Consider the following 20,814-nt stretch of genomic DNA (forward strand, 5'->3'; position numbering starts at 1 on the left):
CAGGTGTGGCTCTTAGACGCCAAGCCTGGATGCGGCTATGTGATTTTATGGATCCCTTTAAGGCGTCCTTCACAAATTCTCCCTTTGATGGGTCAGCTTTGTTTGGCCCTCAGGTGAAGGAAACCTTGACCAGGTGTGAGCAGGACGGCAAGACTCTTTCTGCTGTTGGAGTCCGTTTTCCACCCCTTCTAGGCCTTATCCCAAAGGACAGAAGGGTGGGAAGATGTGGTTCCGTAAATCCCAAGGAGTCACGCCGGATTCACGTGGTCAGTTTACCCCTAGAGGCAGAGGGGTAACAACAACAGACGCTCTAGAGGCAGAGGGGTCCAAGAACCAGGGCAACAGGGAGTCTCTTCCTGATAAGCCTTTCAGCATCCCTGAGGTGTTGCCCGGCTGTCCCTCCTTGGAGGCAGTCGGGAAGATTATCACTGTACCCAGAAGCCTGGCATTCCCTCACTCAAGACAGATGGGTACAGTCGATCATATCCAAGGGTTACATAATTCCTTTCGAGGAAAGTCCCTTCCCTCAAGTTCCCTTCCAGATGTACCACCGGTCTAAGGGACATTGCAGAGTTAGAGATCGCAAAACTACTGCAAAAGAGCCATTCAGCCAGTCACAATAGACCATTCAGAGCCGGAATCTACTCAAGGTTCTTTTGGTCCCCAAAAGACGGGAGACTGGAGACCAATATTGGATCTCAGCAGACTCAACAAGTCTGTCAGGAAGACAAGATTCGAATGGTCACTCTTCAGTCAATTCTGCCCTTCTTACAGAAGGACAACTGGATGTGCTCAATAGATCTTCAGGATGCGTACTATCACATCAAAATTCACAGACACTCCAGGAGATTTCTCCGCTTTCGGCTGGGGTCCAGTCATTTCCAGTTCAGAGCCCTGCCCTTTGGTCTCACTACAGCCCCCAGAGTGTTCACCAAATGCATGGCAGTGGTCACGGCTCACCTGAGACGTCAAGGATTCCAGGTGTTTCCATATCTCGACGACTGGCTCCTGTCAGCCACCACCAGGCATCAGCTTATACAAGCCAGGGATTACACAATAGACCTTTGTTCTCATTTGGGCATCTCAGTCAACTACGAAAAGTCATCCTTATCGCCCTGCCAGTCTATTACCTTCATAGGCGCAAACTTAAACACTGTTCGGATGTCAGCTACCCTTACAGAACAAAGAGTTTCAGACATTCAGACTCATGTCAGGATCATTCTGGCCAGCAAAAAGGTACAGGCCAGAATGGTTCTAAAGGTATTAGGTCTTATGGCTGCGGCCATCACTCTTCTTCCCCTGGCTCGATTCTACATCCGCCTCCTTCAGTGGATGCTGTTCACACAGTGGTCATACCAGCAACTCCCAATGCGTCACCAGATTCTGGTGACACAAACATGCAAAGAACATCTTGCTTGGTGGATCACATCGTCTCAGGTTCACCAAGGCAGGTGCTTTGTACCTCCGTCCCCGATAGCCACTGTCACCACGGATGCCTCCCTGATCGGGTGGGGGGGTCATTATCAGGGCAGGATGGTTCATGGGACGTGGCAACCGTTCGAGTACCATCTGCACATAAATGTCCTGGAGATGAGAGCAGTGCTTTTAACGTTGCAAGCCCTCAACGACTTTCTTCCCGTAGGGACAATTGCAGTCCACACAGACAACATGTCTGTAGTTTGGTATATCAACAAACAGGGCGGAACCAAGTCCTACCCCTTGTGTCGAGAAGCGCAGACTATGGCAATGGGCGATCTCCTCTCATCGGTTTCTGGTAGCAACGCATATCCCTGGGAAAACCAACATTATAGCGGACAGATTGAGCAGGGCTATTCTCATGCCTCACGAGTGGTCTCTCAAGCAATCCATAGCGGAAGAGATTTTTCTGGAATGGGGTCGTCCATGTTGCGATCTTTTTGCTACCCCCCAAAACAGCAAATGTCCAGACTTCTTCAGCCTCTTCCCTCTATCAGGCCATCCCCCAGAGACGCTCTGACCCAGGATTCGCCCCAGGGACTTCTTTATGCCTTCCTCCATTTCCTCTGATCCCTCAGGTGATCCAGAAAGCTACCGTTTGAGAGCCAAATTGATTCTCATTGCCTTACTGGCCTCGACAAGTTTGGTTCCCGTTCCTCCATTCACCTTTGGTGCAGCCGTGGCATCTGGACCCAGTGCCAGATCTACTGATTCACCAATCCGGTCAGCTGCACCGGTCAATCCCTTCTCTCAACCTCACAGCATGGTTGCTCCACTTCCTTCCTTAGCCAGGCTTCCTTTGATCTCTAACCCAGTTAGAGATATTATAGTAGCTTCACTAAAATCCTCTACCAGGAGGATTTACACAAGCAAATGGAAACGTTTCTCTTATTGGGCTAAGGCCCAAAATATTGATCCTTTTACTGCCCCTGATGTCCTTCATGGATGCATCTGCAGTCATAACAGCTGGGTTGTCCTGTCGTCAGGCAGCCCGTCAGTCGGCCGGATTCCAAAGTCCGGGTCCGGCTTCGGCTGATGTCGCTCTTCATCCGACGTCATCTCTGTTGGACTTCGGGTATAAAGGCATCAGTCGACGCCATCTTCCTCAGTCTTTCTTGCCGCAAGCAGAAGCTGTTCGCAAGTGCCGGTCGGTCGGATCCAGAGATTTTTCTACCGAATACTACTTCGAAGACTTCTAAAGCTAAGTACCCCGTTGGGGACTCTTTCTTGCCTCAGCCGATGTCAGAAAAAGTTAATAATTGTTTAACCTGTGGGAAACAAATACCTCATAAAGATTTCCATTCTTACTGTCTGCCTTGTTTAGGCCCAGCCCACGACGTAGCAGCCTGTTCGGCCTGTGCTTCCTTCAACAACGCTCAAGGCCGGTCGGAGTTTGCAGAACAGTTTTTCGGTTCTGACTTTTACAATATGTCCGGAACCTCCGACTACACTTTCTGCCAAAACGCAAAGAAAAAGATCGACACTCGCGGTCCGCGGTTTCGCTGAAACCACGCTTAAGCAAACCGAGTGTCTCGGTTTCGGCGAAACCTACAAAACTGAGCTAGGTACAGCCGAATCTATCTCTACTCTTGAGGCCCCTGCTACAATTCTTGAATCGGCCTCTGAACGCTACCCACTGACGTATCAGACACCATTCCCTGGATGTCTCTACCCCAGCACGTGGTGCTGCTAGGCCTCCAGCAGCCATGTCCATTAAGGCCTTCGCCAGGGCTAAAGCAGCCAAGTCTACCAAATCAGTGCCTGTTAAACCACCCTCAACCAGGCCCTCTTCTAGTTCTCAAATGCTCACCTTGGCAGAAGATTTGATTTCTTTAATTAGAGGATCTCAACCTCACCCAGACAGGGCCTCTCAGCCCCAGATAAGAGACCTAGGGCAGAGCCCCTGAGCCAGTGTCCTCTGATGATTCTGCAGATGAATCAGACATTACTGACCAGCCAGAGGCCCTTTCTAATTTTGAGGATTCTGATGCTGAAGAATCCATTCCAGCTGCCTCCCTCCAGAAGAATTCTCCTTTGGGGAAACCTTGCATGCCATGCAGAGCAGTTCCAATGGCAGCAACAAGAATTCTCAGATTCCGAAAAGACTTAGAACCTTTCTGCACCTTCCACAGCACAGGCCCTTAGCTATACCTCCTGTTCTTTCTGTGGTAGCTGACGCTTTTAATGATGTCTGCTCTGGTCCAGACTCATTACCCCAGCCCTGCCAAACCAGATAGATTTTACAGGGTGCCTGACACTCATCACCACCTTTACAAGGCCCCCTAGCAGACCCAGATACAATATCCCAGGCTCCCTAGGCAGTTGCCGACCATAGCTAAAACCCTACTCCTTCTGAAAGGGAAGCAAGGGGATTAGACAGATGGGGTAAAAAAGTATACAGTTCAGCTACTCTCTGAGCTAGAGCTTTAAACTGCGAGTTTCAGATGATACAATACCAAGAGTTTATGCTTGATCAGCTAACTAAAAATTAACCACTGATGAAGCTCTTGACAAGAAATATGTATTAGAAATGGTAAATAACATACAACAGGTTAGTAACCATTCCTTAAAATGTGGCTATGATGCACTGGAGGCTTCATTTAGATCAGCCATGACTGGCACAGTGATAAGAAGGCATGCATGGCTAAAGGAGCAAGCTCTACCAGATCATGTTAAAGCAAAATTGTTAGATGCTCCTATGGATAAGACAAGTTTGTTTGGTGCACCTGCCCAGCAGGTTATGAAGAAAATGGAAGAAAAGGCAAAATCAGTTCAAACTGTTAAAGATTTCCTGCAGGTTCAACCCCAAGGTTTAGCAGGAACTGGCCTGCCAAGAATTGGTCCTTTCCTGACTCCACAAGATTTCAAAGGGGCAGGAATAGACGTTCCAGAGGCAGAAACCAAACCAGAGGAAGTGCCTACAGAGGACGACAGTGGCAGGGTAACAACAGAGGCACAGACACAGCCACTGCCACTACTTCAACACAGCCACAGTGACTTACTCCTAAAACCGCCTACCAGGGAGCAAATAGCAGCCCCACTAGGCGGAAGGTTAACTTTATTTGCAAAGAACTGGCACCACACAACAAAAGACAAGTGGATTCTGCAAATTATACATCAAGGTTACCGATTCCACTTCCACACTATACCAGTCAAAAGAGGAATGCCAAATCTACCTCCAAATCAAAAACAGAAGCTTTACAACAGATAATGGAGTTAGCAAACATGAGAGCTGTGGAAAAGTGCCTGCAGCAGAGCAAGGAAAGGGTTCTACTCCAGACTGTTCCTAGTTCCAAGAAAGGAAAAAGTTGGAGACCAATTGACCTGTCCACCTTGAATACATACATCATTGTCCCAAAATTCAAAATGCTGACCCTACAGCAACTTCTTCCCATGCTGGGCAAGGAGTGTTGGCTGGTAACTCTAGATCTCAAGGAGGCATACCTGCACGTCCCTATTCGACCAATCTGCAGAAGATACCTCAGATTTCTTGCAGGTTCAGAGCACTATCAATTCTCAGCATTACCTTTGGCTTATCTACTGCCCAGAGTATTCACAAAATGCCTGGCATCAGTAATCGCATATTGCAGACTGCAGGAATTCATATTTACCCATACCTGGACGACTGCCTGCTACAAGGGGACAACAAAAGCAAGTTGACAACAGATTTGCAAAGGGTCATTTACTTGCTACAAGCACTGGGATACACAGTCAATCTACAAAAGTCAAGACTGATACCATCCCAAACAAGGACATTCTTGGGAGCGGAATTGGACACAGTGAGACAAATGGCATTCCTAACTACAGAAAACAAAAGAACTCCCTCTTTACTTCTTGTCCCTAACAAAGCTGAACAAATTAACAGCAAGAAAAGTTCTGCAGGCCTTGGGCTTCATGGCATCATGCATAATTTTGGTTCCATTTGCCAGACTACATATGAGAAAACTACAGTGGTACCTACGGAATTTATGGTCCCAACACAGACACAGCCTCGAAACAGAAATCCCACTAATTCCATGCTTAAAACAGGAGTTCCTATGGTGGGCCCAGGCATGCCGGGTCCAACCCAGGCCTTCCTTTTCTCAGATGTCAAGCAAGCCAGAGCATTACAACAGATGCTTCAGACCTAGGATGGGGGGCCCACATGCTGGACAAATGCGTGCAAGGATTGTGGACTCAGGATCAACTTCACCTGCACATCAACCTAAAAGAAATGCTGGCTGTAAAACTGGCTATCCAAAAGTTCAGACCATTTCTCAAAGAGGGCCAGCTGTTGATAAGGACAGACAACACCACAGTCATGTGGTACATCAACAAACAGGGAGGCACTCATTCATACCCCTATGCAGAATGACTTTGGAACTGTGGACCCTGGCACTCAGCTACAACATCCAGCTGCAAGCAATATTTGTACCAGGAAAAGAAAATACTCTAGCGGACATCTTAAGCAGGACCACATCAGATGCTCACGAATGGCACCTGCACCCGGACATCTTCAGGACCATTACAAAGAAGTGGGGAATGCCTCAGATAGATCTATTTGCATCTCCTCACAATCACCAACTCAAAAATTCTGCACAAGGACATTTCACCCACTAGCATGGAAAGTGGATTCGCTCTCCTTCAGCTGGAAGGGCCTAACAGTTTATGCATTCCCACCTCTCCCTTGATACACAAAGTACTCCTAAAAATCAAGGAAGAACATCCAAGGATAATCCTGATAGCTCCAAACTGGCCAAGACAACACTGGTATCCACTACTAAGGAGCTTGTCTCGAACAATATGTGGCCAATACCCTGATGCCTTTGATGCTAACTCAGAACAACTACAGCACCATACATCCAAACCTGAAAACCTTACAACTGACTGCATGGAACATCACATAGCAGCAGCTAATCAAGAACTTTCCCAAAGAGTTAAAGACATTATTCTTGAAGCACGCAGACCTTCAACAAGAAGGAACTACGCTGGAAAATGGAAAAGGTTTGTCAGCTGGAGTTCTGAAAGAGGAAAAGATGTGTCAAACATAGATATGCCTAACATCCTGGAGTATCTGGCCGAACTTCTCCATTCAGGCCTGTCCTACTCCTCCATCAAGATACATGCATCAGCTATTTCAGCAGAATACAGCTTTGATCCACCTGTTTTTCACACCCTCTGCTCAGACAATTTCTCAGAGGAATCAAGAATGTAAAACCTCCAAGAAACCACCATTACCAGCTTGGGACTTAAACACTAGAAAAGTTGACACTATCACCCTTTGAGCCAGCAGCAACAGCAGACTTACAACACCTGTCATGGAAAACTGCTTTCCTACTGGCAATTACCTCAGCAAGGAGGGTTTCAGAACTACAGGCCTTAATGGCAGTGCAACCCTTCCTAATCTTCCACCAAGATAGAGTATCCATGAGGACTAATCCAACATTTATGCCTAAGGTGGTATCCAGAGTGTCTTTAAACCAGGCAATCCACCTACCTACCTTCTTTCCCAACCCACACAACAGAGGGGAAAGAATACTGCATACCTTGGATGTACATAGACAGCTACGCTACTACTTGGACAGAACCAAAAGCAGCAGAAAGACTGACCAACTTTTTGTGGCCTATGCAACAGGAAGAGAGGGAAAAGCTATTTCCAAACAGACAATCTCCAAATGGATAGGAAATTGCATACGATTCTGTTACTCCTTCCATGGAAAACCAATTCCACAGAACATAAGACCTCATTCTACAAGGGCAACAGCCACTACCACAGCCTTCTTACGAGGAGTGGCTACCAAAGACATTATTGAGGCGGCTACTTGGACCTCCGTGCATACATTTGCCAAGCATTATAATTTGCCTCTATATTCCAGATCCCGAGCAGGGTTTGCCACTGCTGTACTGCAAGGGATCCTAAACACACCATAATCTACCTTATCCTCCTCCCCCTAGTTGGCTATGGTATTCTACCCAGTTATGACTGCAGATGCATCCATGAAGGACATAGTACAGTTTTGTACCTACCATAAATGTAGATGTCCGAACTGGATAGCATCTGCAGTCAGGATTACCCTCCCTCCTTCCCTCTGAGGTACTCCTAGGTGTTTACCCTCCTAATAGCTAGCTGATGGGGAGTCTTTATGGTGTATTTGTTTGTATATATGTACATACATGCTTATTTTTGTGGTTACCTCTATCCTTTTGGAAACATTGGCATCTATCCAAAATATTTTAGCCTTCAGGAGGGCTTCTGGCATCTGGGGCAAGAAACACTGAGGAAGATGGCGTCGACTGATGCCTTTATACCCGAAGTCCAACAGAGATGACGTCGGATGAAGAGCGACATCAGCCGAAGCCGGACCCGGACTTTGGAATCCGGCCGACTGACGGGCTGCCTGACGACAGGACAACCCAGCTGTTATGACTGCAGATGCTATCCAGTTCGGACATCTACATTTATGGTAGGTACAAAACTGTACTTTCAGGCAGTTCTGGACTTCTTAGCAGAGATTTTCCATGCAGGCTCCTCTTCTTCCACAGTCAGAGTTCAGTTGGCTGCTATTTCTAATTTTCATGTCGGGATAGCAGATCATAATATTATGTCCCATAGACTCTGCAGGGCCTTTTTGAAAGGGATTTTCCTACTAAAGCCTCCAATCAGGAATCCTCCTCCTCAGTGGGATTTAAATTTAGTGCTGACATCCTTGATTCTTCCCCCCTTTGAGCCAGCTGTTTCTTGTTCCCTGAAATATCTTTCTTGGAAAACTTTATTCCTAGTGGCTATTACATCTGCCAGGAGGGTGTCTGAACTTCATGCTCTTCGGTTCGACCCCCTATTTGATTTTCACAAAGACAGAGTATCTTTGAGAACTAATCCATCATTTTACCTAAGGTCGCTTCAAAAACAATCTGAATCAATCCATTGATCTCCTGTATTTTTCCTAACTATTCAGATAGAGCTGAACAAAAGCTACATTATCTTGATGTCCACCGTCAGCTTAGATATTATTTGGACAGAACAAAAAATTTAGGAAATCTGATCAACTTTTGTTTCCTATGCGGATAATAAAAAGGCCTTCCTGTTTCTAAAGTGACTTTGTCCAGATGGCTTTCTCGGTCATCACTGAAATTTATACGATCAGGGGAAAACAGCTGTGCTCAAAACCTAAAGCACATTCAACTAGGAGTTTAGCTACTTCTACAGCCTTTCAAGCTAGACTACCTTTAGACACTATTTGTGCAGCGCCACTTGGGCCCTCACACTTTGTTTCCCATTACAAATTGGACTTGGCCTCCTGGGACAGAGCCAGTTTTGGCTCTACAGTCCTCAAGAGTTTGTTCCATTGAGCCACCCAGGATAGAGGTGCTAGGGACGTCCCATCAAGCAAGAATGAAGGCGAGATTGACAACTTAACATTAAGTTATGTACCTACCATAACGTTCCATGTTAGTTGTCTTCTCTCGCCTTCTTCGACCCTCCTTCCCCTGGCCTGGACAGACCTTGTATAAGAAACTATAATGCTAAAGACCATTAGACCTGGTCCTTTTTCCATCTGTAAGTTTCTTCTTCCTTTGGGAAGTATTGTTTATGCTTGGTGTTATTGCCCTTTTGTCAACAAACGAGATCTGGGTACTTCCTGCCTTGCATCATGGGATATGGGGCTGCCTCGAGCTGGTAAAAGGAGTTCTCGAGCTAAAGCAGTGCCGAGTCGGAGCCGAGGATAACCCATCAAGCAAGAAAGAAGGCGAGAGAAGACAACTAACATGGAACGTTATGGTAGGTACATAACTTCTTATTTAAGCTATCTGCCAGGATGTTGGCAATATCAGTTGATACGGTATATTTAGTGTCATTGTGCTGTAACTCAGAGCAGATCTGAGTGTTGCCATTGAGATTCTTGACATAGCTATAGAATGCTTTGTGGTTGTCTTTAGAATCAGTGTCGATTTTGTTTTCATAACTAGCTTTGGAGGATTTTATGAGGGATCTCAGCTTCTTACTGAGCCTGACCAGGGAGTTCCTCCAATCGTGGGATTTTACTCTTTTTTTTTGCAACAGTTTCTTTCTTCTGTTGTAGAGTTTGTTTATGGCAGAAGGCCACCAGATTGGCTTCCTTTTTTGGAGGATAGCATCTTGGTTCTGTTAGGGATAGCATGATCCATGCACTCGTCTAAGTGCTTATAAAGTGCATTTGTGTAGGATTCAGCGGTTGTACCTCTATTGTCCATCTGCATGGGTGTCGTGAAGTTTTCCACTTCTGTCTTAAGAAGCGTGAAGTTGGCTTTGGAGAAATTTTTTATGGTCGTTTTCCTAATGAGGGGTGGGAGCGGAATGTGGATGTCTAGGGTGATTAGCTTGTGGTCGGATCTGACCAACGAGGAGCTGACCTCTGGTGTGGAACACTGGTCGCCCATGCTGGTGATGACCAGGTCTAGAATATTGCTGTCCCTGGTGGGGGTGTGGATAAGTTGATCCAAGTTGTTGGAATTGATGATTTCCAGAAAACGTTGAGCAAAAGAGTTGGTACATGAGTAGTTTTCCCAGTTAATGGTATGGTAGTTGAAATCACCCATTATTAGTGTGTTGGGTTGTACCTTAATATTTTCCAGTGAATCAAGAAAAGAGGAGTGGGAATCCTGGGGTATGGTGGGGGGGGGGCGGTCTGTAGCAAGCTACAATCTGGATTGTGGTTTTGCCCAGAGTTACTTGAACTTGGATAGTCTCGGATACATTATGCTGAGCAACAAGCTTGGAGGTGTGGATATCCTTAATGAATATGGACACGCCTCCACCTTTAGTGTTTCGGTCCGGGTTTGGTGGCCGAAAGGATTGGGATGAATTATAGCCTGGTAATGCAGGGGTGCTCTCTGGAGCTTTGAACCAGGTCTCTGTCACTGCACAGATGTCAGTGTTCTCCATTTTAAGGAGTGCCTGGAGTGAGTTATTAAAAGATTTGGTAAGGAAGAAGTCATGGTGGTTGAATTTATTTTTATTCATTGGTTGTTCTGACCTTTGACCAGGAAGGAACATGGTGCACGTACGGCAACTGCTCGGCTGAAAAATCCACAATGCTAAACAAAATAGCCAGCAGAAACAACAACATGACTTTAATACAATAAAGACTTAGGTAGAGGGTGGTATACCTTACTACCTATCTATCCAAACCGGTTTCGGCTGCAATAGCCTTCTTCAGTGGAGATAGTGAAATACATAATAACCATTTACATACATATGTTTATATATAATGGCATAAAGGCAGTACATTGGTCAGTTAAAGTTGGTCATTAAGACCAGGTGGAAATAAAGCCCCTAATTTGATGATCCATTTGCGTTCCTTGAAATTCAGTAAATTGTGCCACCCTAACTTATCTCTACATTTACCTACAATACAGTCAATGACAATAAAATGGAAAGAAGCAGAATTATGTTTACAAACATGTTTAAATAAGGCATTATTGGTATGTTTGTTCCTGATATCACTAAGATGCTCCCCAATCCTAATGCAAAAAGGTGTAGAGGTCTGTCCAACATAGAAAGAGGAATATGTACAGGTGGCTAAGTAGATGACTCACTGTGTATTACAACTGGCCCAAAAATTAATATTAAAGATTTCAGAAGTATTGCGACTACGAAATTCCCTCGTATGTTGAACTTTATTACAATAAGAGCAGTGGCCACATGGTATACAACCCAACACTGGACCACCTCTCAATGTATGTTGAATAGAAGCAGGGGAATTAAGACCCACCCTCTTATAGTGGCTAAACAGGGATCCCAGTGTCCGACCTCTCCTGAAAGAAAAAGAACATCTATCTGTCAAGAAAGAATGTAATTTCTTCTCTGCCATCAGAATGTTCCAATGTTTACTAATAATATTCATGAACCCACGTGTATTGCATCCATAAGTGGTAACTAGATGAATCGGATCATTAGATGAATCCTTATATTTATCTTTGTAATGTAACAAGTCAACTCTGTTATGATTTGAAGCCCAATGGCAAGCAATGCTAACAGTACCTGGACGGTAACCTCTCTCACGAAACCTGCGTATTAGATCATCTCTAGTGGTCTCAAAAGTTTATTGGCTTGAACAAATCCTTTTGGCTCTTAAGAATTGTGACTTGGGGATATTCTGGATGATATGTTGTGGGTGGAAGCTGGTAGCATGTAAAAGTGAATTATATTCAGGAAATTTCCTGTACATCCGAGTGGAAAGAGTGTCATCAGGATTCCTGCTAACCTCAGCATCAAGGAAAACAATCCTAGATTTGTGGTAATTTACTTTGAACTCAATTCCCCACATGTTATCATTGAGGTAGCCAATAAATTCCTGAAAATAAATTTCATCCGACTTCCACACCAACCAAAAATCATCCAGATATCGCCTCCCGATGTCTAATTCATCCATGTATATATTATGTTTAGAGTCATAAATCATAACCTCCTCTATAAAGGCCATAAAAAGTTCCGCATAAATGTGTGCAAAAGAGAGGCACCCATTGCTGTACCCTTGACCTGCCGAAAGCATTGGTCCTGGAAGTAGAATACATTACTGGTAAGAACATTTTCAGCCAAGCAAACTAAAAAAGTATTAAAGCCTGGTTGGTAAAAACCAGATCTCCACAACCAATAGTCCAAAGCCTGCAAACCTACCCAATGTGGGATATTAGTATATAGAGAGGTTACGTCCAAGGTACATAGCAACCAATGAGGCTCCACTTGAGTGTCACAAATAATATCCAAAAACTGAGTAGTGTCCTGGATTATGGCTCTTATCATAGGTAATAGTGGTTTTAGAAAATGAGTCAAATATTCAGACAAGGGTTCGGTAATCGAGCCACGTCCTGATACGATCGGTCTCCCAGGGGGACATCTGACATCCTTATGTATTTTGGGTAAAAGGTAAAAATATTGTTTACATGGAGATGAAACCGTCAACTGATTTCTATCTGACTCAGTTATGATGCCCTCTTCCTGGTAATGTATCAGGAATGAGTCAATTTTGGTTTGCAAGTGATTAGTTGGGTCCAATGGCATAGCCATATAATATTTTTTTATTGCCTGATTGTCTCAATGCTTCCTTATTATATTTGGCCCTATCCTGAATCACTACCACCCCACCCTTGTCTGCTTGTACTATCACAATTTCTTTATTGTTCTTAAGCTCATCAACACACTGTATCTCCTCTTTAGAAAGATTGTTGTAAGGTACCTGAAAATCTTTAAGATTACAGTGCAAGTCCTTCGGGACATTAGCTTGAAAAGTGGATACCAAATGTGACGTAGGTGGAACAAAAGATGACTTTTTAAATCTAAACCCTGGAACTGCCTGACCAGTGTCATCTTCAAAAAAACAATTTCAAATTAAGAAGACGACAAAAATTAACCACATCTTGTGCTAAAGTATATTCCGGAACAAAAAAGCCAGGAACAAAATTAAGCCCTTTATTGAGAACTTTAATTTGTAAATCATTGAGATGTACAGATGAAATGTTATGTACATTTGTACTGTTTATTAATGTTCTATCATCAGTTTTAGCAAACCTTCCAGACCCTCCATGGGTTTGACATGTTTTATGTTTTTCCCCCCTGGTCTGTATCTGAACCCAAAGGGTGTGACAGACTCCTCTTTTTGGGATCAGGTGAGGCATCTGTGTGGTTTCCCTCCTCTTCAGTGTTGGAGGACGTATCCTCCCCTGATGGTGTAGCTCAATAATTCCGAGCTACGTTTCAAAATAGATTTGGGTCTTTTCCTCTTGGGGGCCAAAGGTTTATTATTAGGAAGCTTAAAAGTAACATTCCTAGGCATATCAAATGGTTTGCCACTTTCATAATCTCTTATGTCCCTTTGAAACTTTTTCAGTTTTTTTATCCTTTAAAACTTGTTCTAACTTAAGTAGTTCTATTGTTAACTGGTTCACCCGAGAAGTAAAAGATCCACTAGATTCAAATTTATTAGCCTCCATACAAATGGTTTCTACCTCCTGAATACCTAGTTTGACCGCCCGTTCATAAAAATTGGCTAGAGCATCCACAAAACTCAAGGATGCTGATTGTTGGATCTGTGTCCATTCATCTGTTAATTGTTCATCAATATTATGTACCAAAGGTTGTACTTTAACCCTTAAGCCACGTGGTGTGATTTTTTTAAGTTGGTAAGCCTTGAACAGGCATAAATGCAAAACATTGTTCCGAAGACCTTTCATACTTTTACCCAACTAAACGATTCACATAATTTATCTGGGTCTTGAATACACCCCAAGGAATCATTGCCCGTATCTGATACACCCAAACCAAAAATGGTCAGATCATTCATATCAGATGCTAGGCCTTTTACAAGAGGGGTCAACGCCATGTTCCAAAGAACAAATGATGCAAAAAATATAAACCTCCACAAAAATGTTAATGAATCAAACAGTTCTGCCAACAGCTAAAATGAAGCTAATATAAATCTATAAATTCTATCCAAAGTCACCCTATCGGACAGAAAAGGTGTCTATCAAACAACATGAAAATTGTTGCCCTATATTCTAGTTATTTAGAACATAAAATTACTTATATGATGGGTTAAGTATAATGGTGGATATGAAATGAAATCATGGACAAAGCCAAAAGAGTATAACAGAATCTAACAATGATAACATACAAAGATACAATAATCAGCCCTTGTGATCTGCCCAAATGACCCAGAAAATTCACAAAGCTGCCCATCAAACCACTCAGAAAGCCACTGAGTGTGGATCAAAAAATGATCAAAATGATCAATTCTTACTAAAAGGTTCATAGATAGATAGTGTTAATACACATAAATTGACGATACAATAGCTAGCCCCTGTGGTTATAAAGGTGCAAACCTCTTAATAAAATAACCACACTGCTGTGTATCATTATAGTAAGGTTAGGGCCATAGTAATCGGCCCAGTAGAAATGGTTAGAAACATCCACTCAATATCATAACCACCTATACATTCCAAAAAAAGATCCCCAAAAAAACACATACATCATGGACTCAATTGTCGTGTTGATGTAGAAACCCCCATAAAAATAGATATGAAAATCCAATTATAAATCTACATAAGTTGCTGTTGTTTGTTCTGACCTTTGCCCAGCTATACAGCTTTGTGTTCTTCTTTTTTTTTCATACCTAAGAAATTTTCCATATATTGCCCACTCTAAAATATAATATCACAAAAAAGTCTCTCTGTTAAGGTGAATAAAAGCTCTTACCTTGTTAGGTGATATTCCCAAGGCTGGAATAACTGTCCCATACCTTATATCTTTTGAGTTCTTTTCCTCCTTACAGCCAAGACATACTGTGATGACTCTCCACTGGACCAGTAATCAAGGAGCCTCGATCCTCACTGGCAGCAGTGGTGGACGTTCACTGAGAAGATGGCAAGTACTCATAGAGTATTTCCAGATGCAGTTCTCTGCATCAAGTGCAATTTTCCTTAATAGCGCATAGAAACCAGTCAGTCTGGGGCTGGTTTCTCCCTCTCTCCAGATCCCCAGTAAGACACCCCACTGACACAGCTATAGAGTTTGAGATCTCAGCTGAGTGACCGAGCCAAGACCTCCACACCCTTTCTGTCCAACCAGTGCTTCATGTCCCTGCCCAAATAGCTCTCACACACACACACACACACACACACACACACACACACACACACACACACACTTTGAGGTTTGATTTACACACACACACACACACACACACACACACACACACACACACACACACACCTGGGAAAGACTGGCACGGATTTACTAGCTATGCCCCCTTCTGCCCGGACTACAAAGTAGTTGTCACTGCCATCAGTCACTCCTTACCAGCTACTTTAAGGCCCTTAAGAAAGGGTGTCCAGTCTTACTGTGTAATATTAATAACACAAATGGTAGTTTGACCAAGAGCAAGGCTATTAGGAGTGGCCCACACAGTGTCACCAAATAAACATGCAATTGCTCTCAAAACTTAAATATCTGTACAAAGATCAGCCACAATGAAAGGTTTAAATATATTGAATAGTAAATAATAAGAGCAAAACAATACTAAATATATATTCACAGTGTCATCTGAGTTTAAAACCACCAGAAATATTTAAAATAATATTGCAATACAGGCTCACACAAAGAAAAACATCTAAACTAAGTTTCACTGTATTCCTGACTGTATCTAAGAGAATTATACTGTTCCCTAGAAACTTGCTTCATTAGAGCAAGGCAAATGTAGTGAATGGTTATTGTTGTCAGGTCCACGACAGAATGCAGAGACTTCTTAAATTAATATCTAAAATATTAATTCTGAGATATCTTGCAAAATGACATTTCTGGTCATCTGACTTTGTTTCTAGGTCAAATCCCCCATTGCTAGAAGCTGGCACTATTTAGCATCTACGTGTAGAAATATACAGACAAGGACTTTTCCTCAGATCTTTGGCAGATGTTGGAAGTCATAAAACAGTTGCTTCAAAAGTAGCCGTTGGTTCACTCCAAGGACAATGAATTAAGCTTCCTAGTGTAGACCTTGTGTGTCTAGCTGCATTGAAAACTTGAGAGGTAACCTCTTTATTGTGTCCTATAAAGTAATTTAATTTCAGATGTTTTTCTAAAGTTTGCTGGACTGAGGTTAACCTTCCTGTATTCCAGTTTCCATTATTAAAATGTATACATTTATACAGTTACAATAGTGCATATTCTGTTCGTAGGGCACACTGTGGTTACATTTCAAACAGCACTTTGCAAATCCCTTTTCAATACACACACATCTGTGCATGCATTTTGATATACACATGCCATACAGTTGTAATACATTTGTAACACAAGCATCTTGTATAAATCATTTCAATATTCACCAATGACACATAATTATTTACAAAATTCCAGCTAGCTGTGCTGGCAGTATCTTCTTTCATCATACATACAAAAAGCTTTCTCAAAACTTCTCTTCCTCCCTCTCCCTCTGTTTCTTGCCTTCTTTCAGCATCATTGCATACGAGTTTATTACATTGTGTAGTAATTTTCACTTCGTCCTCCTAGATTCTATCGATAATTTCGTCCCAAGTTGCCGCCACTTCACTATCTGGTTCATTCTGCATAATCATATTCTTAAAATAGTCATCTCGCAACCTTGCCAACTGAAGGGTTGTAACAATACAGTCTTGTGTTGACTCAAAAAGCTTACACTGAAATAGATCCTCCGAATCCTATACATCCTTCCAACTTTTTCATTAGCTCTTTAAAAGGCTTGACTGCCTTTTCTAATACTTCTGACCCTCCATTATCTCTTGCAAGTGCCTTGTTAACTTCTGACTCCTTCCTCTATATGAGTGATGCCTCCACTGACTGACTATCAGCATTCAGTTCAACAGCATCTCCTTCTCGGAACTGCATGCTTACTCTCACCAGCTTCCTGCTTCTCCGGGCCACCTCTGCTGCTGGAATGGAGGACAGGAAGTGCAACTGTAAACAGCATTCCTCATACACGAAAGAGTAGTGGAAGTTCCCAGTGCCCTTGCTTAATTTCCACTTGTCAGTATGACTACCACTTTGAGGCACCCTTGAAAAGAGGCGCTTGGCCAGGTGGGACTAAACTGGCCAACAAATTGTAAATAAAAAAAAAAAAAGTCTATGTAAATATATATTAAAACCATAACATACATGTGATCTCAACATTCCTTTCTTTTACCATGCTTGGCCATTGCCAAACTATTTTTTTATTTTTCTTCAGATTTGTTCACACTTGTTACTGGCATCCAGTGCTTCTCCCACTAAGTCATACTTAAGAAACAAATACCTTTTCAGCTCTCCTCAGATGCTTTCTTAGTTGCCCTCAACTATCTATAACCTTCCTTTCAACTTCTTCCCCTTAAGACATCTTATTGCTCTCTTCATCCAACATGTATCTCCTCTAACCTATACCCCATGCTCAGTATCAGATTTGCATCCATAGTCTTTCTATCTCTTTTGGCCTATCTTGCCATGATTCACAGCTTGGTCCTTTCCTCCTGATCCCACCTTATGGAATCCCATTCAGCTCCAAAGAAGTAAAACAAATAACTGTTGTCTATTTACCATGAAGCACAGTTTACAAAATCCTCATGATTTCTCACAGATCCTTAACTTCCCCATGGTTCCAAATTGTCTGCATTTCTTCCTCCATACCTACAAGTGAGCTCCTTCTGCAGTCTTTTTCTTTATAATTTGAAGTGGATTCCTGTACCACTTGTGCAGAGTACTTGATTGCACATCAGCAGTAGCAATAACTCGCCTCATCTTACTTGCTATTCATCATGCTATGTCTCGCATCCTGTCTTCCCGTCCGTCCATTGTACATCCTCCTTAGTTAGGAAAGTTAACATCTGAACCAAATACCTTTCTATTTGTGACTTCAGCTACACACAGATAAACTGGCAAACATCTGCTAGCAATGACAAATATGCCCAGCAATTCTTGACTTTATATATGCCAGTACACTTGATCAAATTTTCATCCTGCCCCACCAGAGGTCTCCTCCTAGCTCCTGTCCTCACAAACATTGACCCAAGTTCACCATGCCACTTATCCCCTCGCTAGACAAATCTGACCATCTTGCTGTAATCTTCTTCCTACTTCCTTTGCAGCTTCTAGTATCTCCTCTACATTCAGGAATTGATTTGAAACCAGTTATTACTTTCTAAGCCTTCTGATGATCGCAAATGACATAACTCACCAGTGAATTGTGCCTGAGGCTGATGCCTACATTTCTGAATTTTACTCCCACTTAAAGGTATTGAGGCATTCGTATCTATGTGATGCAAGCATAATGAAAGATTTTGAGCTAAACCTACATGGTGGAACTCCCACATCAACAAAAAAAAAAAGCTCCTGGGTATCTGTAAAAGATTTACACTTCACGGTTATCAAAAGGGTTTAAAACTGGTAAGCAGGTCCCTCAAGCTTACGGTTAGTAAATGGGGGTCTGTATTATGTAGTCGAAAGACATTCTTCATCGAAATATACATATTGAACACTAATCGCTCAATGGCCACATCGACTTTTTCCCGGGGGAAAAGCGCTTAGCCGTCATCGGGGATGTGCCCTTTTCCCCACTGTAGTGTGATCTTGGAGTTGGTATATTTAGTTAGGGGTGGTGTGGGGGGCATAGCTCCGATATTGGGGTGGGGGGGCAACCCCCCCATTATATGGGGTTTGAATGTTTTTTTGCTGTTCCTTAGGCTAAGCACTTTTTTCCCTGGGGAAAAAAGTTGCTGATGGGGGCCATTCGGCGATTACAGGGTTCAATATTTGTGTCAATGAAGACGTGTTCGCTGAACATGTCTTTTGACTACATAATATAGACCCAGAAATGGAAGGCTGATTATCAACTTGTATTTGAAACTAATTCAAAAGACAATTATGGCATCCTTTTTCATTTATGTTAGGAAGTGTAGAAGTAAGTCAAAATTATGTAGCAAACATCTCTAATGGTACTTCCTTTCTGACCTCCAAGGATATTTCTGTTATTCTTGCGGACATTGTCTTTTGAGTTATTCTCACCTATGTTTCCTATGTCTTCTGTTCATTCACTTCTCACTTCCACTCCCAGAATCACTCTGAACCAAGTCCTTTAAGTCCAAATTATGAATACTAGTTCCATTGGTCCTGACAATATCCTTGCCAAGGTCTTGAAAAAATGCCATCATATAGACAAGTTTTCTAGAATGTCAGCTCTAACACTGAATGTAGATTGCAGTGCATCGTAACATACAGTGTGCTCTTTGTAGTCATTGCAGAGTGAAAGTTCCAGTTTGATACTATTCATATTGCTCAGACTGCTGGACACTGAAGCCCATGGGCTGATGCCAGAGATCCAGCCACAACCCCCTTTTTCCCATTTATGCCCATGGGGTCAGGGTGTCACTTCAGCAGTCACAACCATCTAGAGCCAAGGTTCACACCACCAGGTGACTAGCCCTGCTATGGTGGTTCTTTACCATGCATTCACACCTGTGGCCAATTTAGAATACCCAGTCCACCTACTGCATGTCTTTAGAATGTGGGAGGAAACCAGAGCACCATGAGGAAACCCACGTGAACACAGGGAAGACATGCGGACTCTATACAGAAAGCACCCTAGCTGAGAACTGAACCAGAGAATCCCTTGCTAAAGATCAGTAGTGTAAAAACATTGACTAGGATACAGCCTGGGATGTCTATCAGGGAAACTTGATTGTTAGTAGGTAAGGTAATCTGCACACAATTTTTATGTATTTGCTTAATTCTTTGGTAACCAGTTAAGTGAACTTGTTCATTATAGATCCATTCTAACTGTAACCAAGATTACAAGGGCAAGAACCAAGGCTTCATTGTATAGCAGAGTTTAGTCTAGCCAGTCACTTTAAGCAGCACATCTACCCTTGGTTTGTAGAGATCATAGAGATTCAAAGAAACCTACTCAGATATTGGAAGGACATGTACAATTCACATAGGATCAGAAAATGAAGTTTGAACTTAGACCCTAGAGGTGTGTGAGAGAGAGTAATACAGCTGTACTACATTTTTTCCGTTCATACATGGTTGTGTTCTTGGCATCAACAGCTAGGTGTAGTGTAGACACCAGCATAAATATATAATGTATATGTGTGTATGTTGCATGGGTCCCCTGTGTTTTACTGAACTTGTTTGTCCACAAAACACAGGGATTTGATATAATGTGAGTAGTACATATTGCTGAAAGGCGGATGTGTCAATGGTGTGGAATGTCGATACAGGTAAGTGGGGTTTGGGGGGATGATTTTGTGTGTGTGTTAGGGTTGGGGAATAGTGAAGGATGTGTGTTGTGTGTTTGTGTACTGTAGGGTTAGGTTAGGAGTTAGATGTAGTATTTGTGGGTGTTTGTGAATGTTTTGTGTAGTGGCAGTGTTACAGGAAGGTTTTAATGACAAGGTGTAGGGTTGGGGAAGGGGCAGCATTAGGGTTAGCACCCTTACTAAGGTGGTACAGGGGGACAGAGCTCTTGCTGATAACACCAAAATGCTTTTGTCTCTTCATTTTACTCCCATATCTTTTTCTGTGGTACCACAAGTTGTTTCTCTAAATAATCGCTGCTTCTTAACCTCTCCTTTTTCTATTGAATATTGTCTGTCTGAATCACTTAATTTGAAGAAATTCTAAACACTGTATACAATTTGCCATAGGATAATGCATTCTGCCTTTAGCATGCAAAAAAAGTTTAACGTCTGTTGAATTTCTGAGCAATGTATACATAGTCTTGAGTCCTACCTTATCCCACAGTCTTAGCGAGTAAACAGACAAAAAACAAATTGTAACTGTAGCATGTGCATGCTACCACATAATCATGAAAAAAAAAACATTGG

General features: G+C 42.7%; 1 protein-coding gene across 1 annotated transcript in view; it reads left to right on the forward strand.

The window, feature by feature from the left end:
* LOC122794370 (large neutral amino acids transporter small subunit 2-like) overlaps positions 1-20,814 on the forward strand; it is a 724,393-nt gene that overhangs the window by 647,032 nt on the left and 56,547 nt on the right. The window lies entirely within an intron of this gene.

This window comes from Protopterus annectens, chromosome 2.part1, assembly GCF_019279795.1.
Source record: "Protopterus annectens isolate FY-2018-M chromosome 2.part1, PAN1.0, whole genome shotgun sequence".
Classification (NCBI taxonomy): Eukaryota; Metazoa; Chordata; order Ceratodontiformes; family Protopteridae; genus Protopterus; species Protopterus annectens.